This window comes from Ammodytes marinus (assembly GCF_949987685.1).
Source record: "Ammodytes marinus genome assembly, chromosome: 18".
NCBI lineage: Eukaryota > Metazoa > Chordata > Actinopteri > Uranoscopiformes > Ammodytidae > Ammodytes > Ammodytes marinus.
This window is the reverse complement of record NC_137222.1, coordinates 8,182,792-8,192,368: the sequence shown is the minus strand read 5'-3', so window position 1 is coordinate 8,192,368 and position 9,577 is coordinate 8,182,792.

The window sequence follows — 9,577 nt, the reverse complement described above, 5'->3', positions numbered from 1 at the left end:
TATCTATCTATCTATCTATCTATCTATCTATCTATCTATCTACATTTCTGTGGAATTGAATTATCCCACAATTTCCACTCCTGTGCACTCTCTGCTCTCTTCCCATCATTCTCAAAGAAAGTGAGAAAAACAAGTTGAATACAGTAATTGACCAATACAATAGATCAATTCCTCGTGGTAGCACAACATTGCATGGCTACAATGACCGATGTCTTTGTGTTTTCGAGAAGCTAGTGTGACAAGGAGTGGGGAGGGGGGATCAAAGGACCGGAATAGCTGGAGCTATGGAGGGAGTGAAAGACAATATGGTAAAGTCTGTTTGGCGACTTCCTGGAAAGCTTGAGCCTAATATTTCTCCTCCTCATATACCCCCTTTATCTGCAATTAGGCTGATGTCATCATGTCAGTGCTTTCGCTTTATTTTTTTAGGCGAGGAGATTGAGACCTCTCTTTTGTCTGTCTGTTAAAAACGGAGGCACCGCCGGCACGCTGGCCAGTTTAGCTTAGCATAAAGACTGGAAACTGTGGGAAACAGCTAGCCAGGCAGAGATACAAAGAATATGCCTTAACCGCACCTCTTAAGCCCACTAATTATCACATTATAGCGTGATTGTTTAATCAGAGCAACAAAAAAGAGAGAACAAACAGTTGTCGCCCTAGATTCAGCAGACTCCAGGAAGTGACTGTGTGAATCAACACACTAGATGTTACAAGTTAATCAATGAGCTTTAAAGGTTCTGCTAGGCCAGTTTTGGTTCTTGTCTCTAACGTTAGGCAGTTGATGTGATAGTGGTATCCTCCAATTCTCAATATTGAAGCCTAAAGCTTATTTCAAAACATTTTGAATTACCCCTTTAAAGGCCAGTCAGCTGTAACATGTATCCCTTTCAAAGTGTACATTTATGTCTTAACCTTCTTTCGATTATCCAAAGTAATGGAATAACTTGAACAGTTTACAACTACCAGACTAAAAACATATTTCTTATCTAATCCCTATTTGACATTGTATGCACTTATCTGCTCTCAAATTGTATCACTTTGACACTCATTAACCTCTCCAACCTTCACAGACCTAAGTTATGAATTTATTAAGACACAGGAATGATAATGCGTGCAGTTTCCCAAGGTTATATTTAATACTGCTAGTGCTATTAACATGAATCCAACGTTCAACAAGCTTGTATCAGGCGTGCTATTTGCATAAGCTGCTATGCCTTCACTGTGAAGGTGCAGCTAATTGGTCAATTTGGTTCAAATGAAGATTTGCACATTATACGGGGCTATTTTCTGTCGAAGGCTGGTTCAAAAGATTGCAAGAAAGGGGGAAAAAGAGGGGAGAATGATGGTGGTAGCCACATTAAGTAGGAGCTAGACAATGACTGGCTTCAAGGGTTTTCCAGGTAATGAAGCTCCCAATTGGTTAGTGTCTTCTGGACAAACATTTCTATGTGGCGTTAACACTTGATAAGAAATTGAAAAATATATTTTGCTGACCTAGGTTGTGGTCATAAAAGACAAATGTAACCTTTCACTTGGCTCCAACAGTCCTCCAATAATGTCACGCTTTTAGTGTCTGTGCCGTTACATGTGGACGTTTTATTGGTTGATTGACTGCAGCGCCTGTATTACTGGAAGAACCAGAGTAAAATGAAATGAAGAGAGAGAAATAATGCCAAGAGAAGGGAAGGGTAAGGTTATGAGGAGAGAGAGTCTGGATGTGTGTTTCATGCGTAATCCACACAGCAGTTGCAATCCCCTTCAAACCACTATTGTAATTTCACATCACAGCTCTATGTTTGACATGAGTAACATCACTGCCGCCACATTAACCAGCGCAATATTTGCTATTAATCGAACAGGTCAAACACTGAATAAGCCCCTGCTAACCGAGCTAGCCTACATCTGTGCTGCTGTAATCTTTAGCCATCTGTGTACATAAGATATTAAACCTCTCACATTGCCAAAATGTTTGCCTTCCAGCAGTGTACACTGTAATAATCGAAACACCACCTGGATCATCTCTGAAGATGGTAGGGGTTGTGTGGGCCAGCAAACGTACATGCAGTTAGGTTTTAGCGCTACATTCACCGACGCCAACACAGGACACAGCCCACATTTTAATCCAGATATATTTGTTATTATATCACTATGATATATTATATCAATTATATCAGTGTAAAACTAAACATTTAAAAAATAGTTATTTAGCTGTTCAATAAAGTGTTGTTTTCTGATGGGATGCACAGGCCTCCGATTACCAACAGAACACATATATGGGTGAATATACAGTATGAGTTCACCAGGAGGAACTGCTGAAAATAAAATGGCATGATTCGACATTCCTATAGGGAGAACAAAAGAACACCTGATGAAGGAAAGAAACACATGATGTTTAAGCTGTCTATTTGTTGTGTTAAAAATCCACTTGTTTTTCTCTATGTTTCCCATTTCAATCGGACTGGACCTTTCCTGTTCAGTAAAACATGATGGACTAGTTCATTCATTTATATGTGATGTCCGTCCCTGTAGATGTCTGACCAGAAAATATGAAGCAGAAGCATGAAACTGAATTATCTAAACTGAATAAGGACCATGAACAATTTACCTTGGAGCGATATCTTTTTTTGAAAAATTTCCACATGCTCAAAAATAATGAGTTTGGACTCTCATGTCATGAAGAAGACAAACTGATTTGTGTAAATAAATACAGAAAGGAAGAAAGGATCACACTATAGCTATGTATTCCCTTTGTGAAGTCGGCAGCAGAGTGTTTGTTTGCTCAACCCTCTGACCTGATTCTGCTGATACTAGTGGTCATTGGTTGAAATGTTGCTTGTGTTGCAGCCGTGACTATACTCAGCACCATTCCCTTAAAATGCCCATATATCATTCCGACTATGACTTGTCTCATAGGCACAAGCCAACGCCAGCTGATTGAGAGGTTGACCAAGCAAGAAATTCTGAAGTTTGACACAGCTTATTCTAAGAGGGTTATGTATAACGGATGAGTTTGATACATATTAATGTATATCAATAATATAATGAATCATAATTCCCTTTTTGAATTTCCAATGAGCTAAAGAAAAGACAAAACCTGCAGGACATGGGCAAGATTTGTTAAGTGCTTTGAGGCGGCAAGGGGTGGGGGCGCTTAAGACGGTGTCAGGGCAAAACTGTCAGTCAACTGTAAGTCAATGGCACAGTAGCAGATAATGAAAAAGCTGTGACAGAAACATAGTGTATTACTGCTCAATGTGGGTCCAAGTCCCAAAATAGTCTTGTCAGGGATAATACTTTGCTCAGAAAGATTAAAATTATAGCTGCGTTTGGGTACAATCCCAGTGCAAATGCAGTGGAATCAATACTGAACCAATATTACAGGAACATTGTGCATAAAACCATTATTTGCCTATTTTTCAACTCTCCGTTGTTTTATATTTGGATTCAAGGACAAAATGTTCGTTTCGGTATCAAGTAGGTACAAGAAGGGGAAGAGAAATATAACTTTCGGCATGATATGAACATCGACCACAATTTCGTCTTAAGTTTTCCCTCCTGTGTACTTCTCTCCAGGCTTTCTCAAGAGTGTTGCTCTGTGTTGCGTCAGAGTTCCAAAAAGCAAACAGCGATTCTGCAGGATGTACAGGAGCTCTGGACTCTTTCCACTATATAGATTGTATAAAATTGCCACTTTGTAGCAGTCAGTGGGACGTTAGTAGGGCTGGCATGCCCTTCCTCTGGAACTGATTGTGATCAGAATTTCAAAACAAAGACACAACTCAGAGCCTGTGCCAAAGCCATTTCATGACCAGGACCATTGGAGACAAGCCCACTCCAATACATAATTACTGTGCCATTTTTGGATGTAGCCTACGTTTGACCCATTTTATTTGGAAATCAGATTGGTGATCAACATAGCTCACCATCCACATAAAAAATGCATCATGTTTTGCACGCAAGATGCGGTTTCAGCTCTGTCTCACACACTTTGACAAAGAAAAGCCACTGAAGACACAAAGTCTCCCCCTTGCATACATCATTCAGACACAAATGCATGGCACAGTTACAAAAGGTATGCGTCTGTAGTACTGATGAGACGACTGTGTTATTGAGAAGAAACAAAGAGGAAATCAAGAATGAAGCAAAGAATAAGAGCCCAAACAGAGAGGAGGTTTTAATTATCCTGAACGGGCTAATGCATATTACTGATACCGCAGAGCATTAATCTCCAGTGCTAGCCTTGCTGATGCTGAATTGTGTTGGTGTGTGACTGTGCATGCGTGTAGGTGACTGTGAGTGTGTGTGTGTGTGTGTGTGTGTGTGTGTGTGTGTGTGTGTGTGTGTGTGTGTGTGTGTGTGTGTGTGTGTGTGTGTGTGTGTGTGTGTGTGTGTGTGTGTGTGTGTGCTCTGCAGTATGGCGGCTGGTCCTCTGTATTTGGGACCCTGGCATTCTGTTACATCCTCCCTCATGGGCACAACAACGCCTGAGGCAAACCGATGATCACTCCGCAGACTGAAAGCACGCTCCTGACGCACAGCAGTAGTTCTCTTAACCCTCCATACGAACTGCTGCAGGATACCTTTTGTTTTTTTCTATTTTTACCTGCTAGTTTATTCCACATAGCTAGTAGCCAAGGTGCATAGTACTGGACCGGAAGATCAGATTACAGAGCCACTGCCTATCACTTATCATCCAATGCACTAGTAAACCAAACGTCTTGCAATTTGTGTTGCTTTAAAATAGATTAAATAAGCTATGTGTTTTGAGTGTATCAACAAGTTAAGCCAGTTACAAACAGTGTGTAGCTCCTTCAAAATCAGGTGAATTGATTCCATTAATGTCAATATTGGATTTAGATGTAACACCAGCTGTATAGTTCCATACGCCAAGCAGCAGGTACAGTTGCTAGCAGGAATTTTACTCACATCTTTGACTCCTATAGGCTGAAAAGCTTAACCCGCTCAGCTGCTCGTGATTTACGGTCTGAAAGATGATTCGAATGCAGCATTATCAAATAGGCCAAAAGGTTAAGGAATTTTCTCAGGCAAGGGAAACAGGCTTTTATTTAGACACGAATATTAACGATGGCTGCATCTCATTTAAGTGTGATGGAGATAGTGGGTCTGCTATGGACCTGTATAAACAGCAACCTTATAGCAGGTTAAGCAAAGATGAAATTAATAACATTTAAGAGCTCCTGTAAGACATACCACTGAGTCAGGAAGCACAATATCAAGCAGGGAACGTTAATGCCCTCAGAACACACTGTGTGTTAATTAAAGACACTACAATGAACTCTTAAATGTTCATGTAACAGTCTAATTTTACCTCTGATGATTGTAAATGACCCATAAAAGCAAACGAGACCATCAGCAAAGAGAACGCTATTTTTATATATTAGTTAATTAATGCCTTTCTTTTATTAATGCCTTTGCTTGGGTACGAACCACCGTCAACTCAGACAAACACGGAAGGCAAACCGGAAAAAGTCTGTTTTCCCAACTGTACCAAATTCTAGTTTAATCTGGTTCACCATCTTCATATTACCATTATTAATCTTACAGTACATAGTCAAGTATAAATACATACCCTAATCGCGATGCATCCTGCAGTCTTCTCTTTCAAAACAAATAGCAAAGATGTTTATGAAAGGCTAGTGCCGCTTTTGTCAAAAGAGGGCGCTAGAATCAACAAGTTCTTCGTAGTCACTTTAAATAATTGTTCCTTTAGGGGTTCAACGTTTTTTCACTGAGGCAGTACCCTCCAAAAGGTACAGGTACCATAGATATTAAATACTTATTTGTACCCTTGTCTTTAATATCCAAAAAGCTACAAAGTGGTTATTTTATTTCAAAGCCCCTCAACAATAGCCTACAGATTAAAATAGAAGCAGTAAAACCTTCACATCTAAGAGGGACAGGAACATTTCATGTAACTTTTTGGTTGGGATTTTGCCTGAAAACACATGTAATGTACCTTTACATTCAGATGAAACCATTCATATGCTTGGGAACATATGTGTAAAGCATACATACAGTTCAGTAATTAGCCGTTGGGGTTACGTTAGTGTAGAATGTATGGACGGGAACAGAAACGGACTCCTATTGTACCCATATTTCTGGCAGTGTATATAACATTATACATTGTCAAAATGTTCGCTCTGATAAAGGTCGGTTCTGCAAGCTGCCTCAATGGCATATAAGAGCTCCCATTATTGTTAAAAAGCATTTGTTGACACTGAAACAGAGCACTCCTCTATCTGACACACCAAATTAGAGCTAATCCACCCACATCTCCATCCCTTGAGTAATGATTACACATTTCTCTTCCACGCCATTGGAAGAAACCTTGACTCCCAATGTGAGTATTAACATAATCATTAATGAATCCCTACGCCTTATTAACCACGTCAGGTCGACCACAACATGGCAACAACAGGAGAAAGAAGGCCTACAATAAAAGTCTACAAACCACCCATATAAAAAGTTTACAAAGCCAGGTATATGCTAGCCAACAAAGTCATGGAAATGCAAGTGTGAGCTGCAGAAACACCATGAAATCAGACGAAAATGGGACTATTTCAATAATGAAGCAAACCAATATTCGTATACAGTATATATAATAATTTTCTTTATATAATATCTGGCACGGAATTCGTACAGCAAAGGTGATGCGTTTTTTTCAGATTTGGCAACAGCTTATAGCCTATGTTAGGTTAAAAAAACCTCCACACTATTAATAAAAGACAAAGGTATATTTCCTGTGTGGCAACAGTGTCGCAGCAGAAGGTGTTTGGAAAAACACGGTGATGAGGTGCATCTTTGGGCAGCAATTATAAGCCCCACTATCATCCACTCTGCGTTCAGTAGGCATTTAACAGGGCTGCTTCTGACTCAGTGTAGCCCCACAGCGCAGTATAAACAGGAAGACGTGTCGGTGTCTATGTTTCTAGTCACTTTAATCTTTACAACCACGCAGGATTAAAGATGACTTATAGGTTCATATATGTCTCATGTCTGCATTTAATAGCTTGATTGACTGCTATGGCATAAGAAGAGGACTAGTGAAAAAAAAAACACACACACAATGTGCCTGTCTAAATGTGTCCACTAAACACAAGCAGTGTTATTGTTTCCTGTGGTATCCATCTTTGCTTCCCCATCCTCTGGCCACTCTCCTTCGCTCTGTCATCCTCATGCTTTTCCCAGGGCTGACACACACACTTTAGTTGCCAACGTCACACAATGCGCACCACAGTCTTCTCCTCCAAATACATCTCTCACATGTCTTTTCTCCGCTTCACCTCCATCCTCATCATCCACATTCTAGCCTTTTCCTGCCGTCTTCTGTCTTTTGTCCCTCCCCTCCCTCGCTCCCAGCCTCACACCATTCCTGCTCCCAGGCTGCCAGCCTCACTGCAACCGTCTCCCCTCCCCCTCCCTCCGAGCTCCATTGTGAATGCTTGGTTCAGCAGCCTCAGCCTTCTCCTGCAGTATATGCAGCCCTGCCTTGCCTCGAGTTGCCTTTGCCTTATAGCCAAACCCAGCACATCCTCCCATGTGGGCTCAGGGGAGGGGATAGGGAAGTACTTCAAACTGCAAAACAGCCAGGAAAAAAAACAAGACTGCACTGACTCCCGAAACTCATCCACAGGCTGCGTTAGAATCTGAATGCTTCCCCGACTAATCTATTGATTTGTTTCTTTGGGAGCTGAAATGACATGTATCTCTCTTCTCCGACATCCCTTGCTTCACTTTTAAGCAAAACAACAGACATGTTTCGCTGAAAAACTGCTCACACCGCAGTTTTCTGATAAGCCGCATGGTAACAACATGCACAGTTTTGGCAGGTGCATGAGTGCATTCGACTGATTTACCAGCACGGCACTCTCGGCTGAAAATGCTGTACCTTGATGGTAAAAACATCTCCCAGTCCTTTGACATGATCACAGAGCTAATCTGGTGCCATGGTTACAGAAGTAGATGAGGTTTTCTAAAATAGACCACTGCTGCAAAAGTATGCCTACTCTCTCAAACAGATCATTTCACCACACCTTGCACTTGAAGTATGAACCCTTTCATATGCCTGCGTCACAAAATCAATATCATTCTTCTATGTCTGCACGTTAACAGTTAGCTGTATCAGTGTTTTACAACAAAGATCTTTAATGAGAGTGCTTTGAGAGACGGTTTGGTGCTCCAAGGTAGGTTTACAGTACTGTACTTAGTCTTTATATAATGGTCGCTACTAAAATACTTTGATGGCCTCTCAGTTGCTCCAATGTCCAACCCTCAGTGAGTCTTAATTCCCATACAGATGTGCTGAAAGGGGAGATTTGGGACTGAATCTAACACAGCTTAAAAAAAAAAGCTGCATATTTGTCAGATCAAATGCAATTATGTAACTGTGCATCTCGCTCTGCAGGCACAATTCTGTTTGTCTGTGGTGGTAAACAACGCTGCAGCCTGAAGGGATCAACTTTTCGTGCATCGAGAATTAGATTGTATTCATAGGGAAATGTTTTAGAAGTTAAATGTCTAAGGAATGTAGACAGACAAGGTAATAAAGGACAGTAATTGAACAATACAGCAATAACAGTTAGATGTAATTTATTGCCGACAGATACTATCCTACAAGCATTAAGGAGCACATTTGGGTCGGCATCAGGCGCAGTCAATAAAACTTGATGAAAACATATCATAGGCTACCGTGTCACTGCTTCGTCTGGTACACATGTCAATGTTTGCATGATCATTCTAACCAAACAACACTACATCAGTGATGAAGAGAAACTCACACTTGCTCAATGCAAACATGTCAACCAGTGAGAATCGGTGTCTCATTCTTCTTGCCTAATGCTCTAGCAGCACTAAAGTGATGCTGGGTGGCCTGATCTCCTTACCCTAACCCTTATTTATTTACCTTGTACAACCTCTTTTTTTAACCAAATGATTTGTCCATCTTCCTTCTACTTTAGTGACGTGCCATGACACAACAGTTGAATAGAACTTATATGAGTTCCCTGGAGTTTTAAAGGTGCAGAAATACAGTACATCGCAGAAGGAGCCATACTCAGCAGGGTCATTGGGTGATGATAGACTACGCCTCTGTCTTCCCCTGTAATCCATCCTCTTCAAATGACGACTTTGACCTTCCATATAATCATTTCACCGTGGCAGAATGGCGAAACCAAAGACAGATGAGGACATTCAAGTAAGCGATGGTCAGCAAGAATTGTCATGGAAAAAGTCCGGAACTTTTCACATTCAGCCCTCAACTGTCAACTTTCATAGCAGCTGTGAACCGACCTGGACCGTTATCTATTTATATGTAATTTTTTTTGGGTTTGAAACATTGATTTCATTACATATTTTCCACGATAATTGAATTCACCAAAGTTAATTTGAGCAATTTCCAAATAAATGTAATTCCTGATATTTTCTCATAAAATACACAATTTTATGTGTCCTTTTAGAGTTGAAACTATAAGTCGATTCATCTATTCGATCATCAAATCATTAAAGCTGGGGTATGTGATTTCTGATTGGTCAAAGTTAACTTGAGCTGTACACTTTG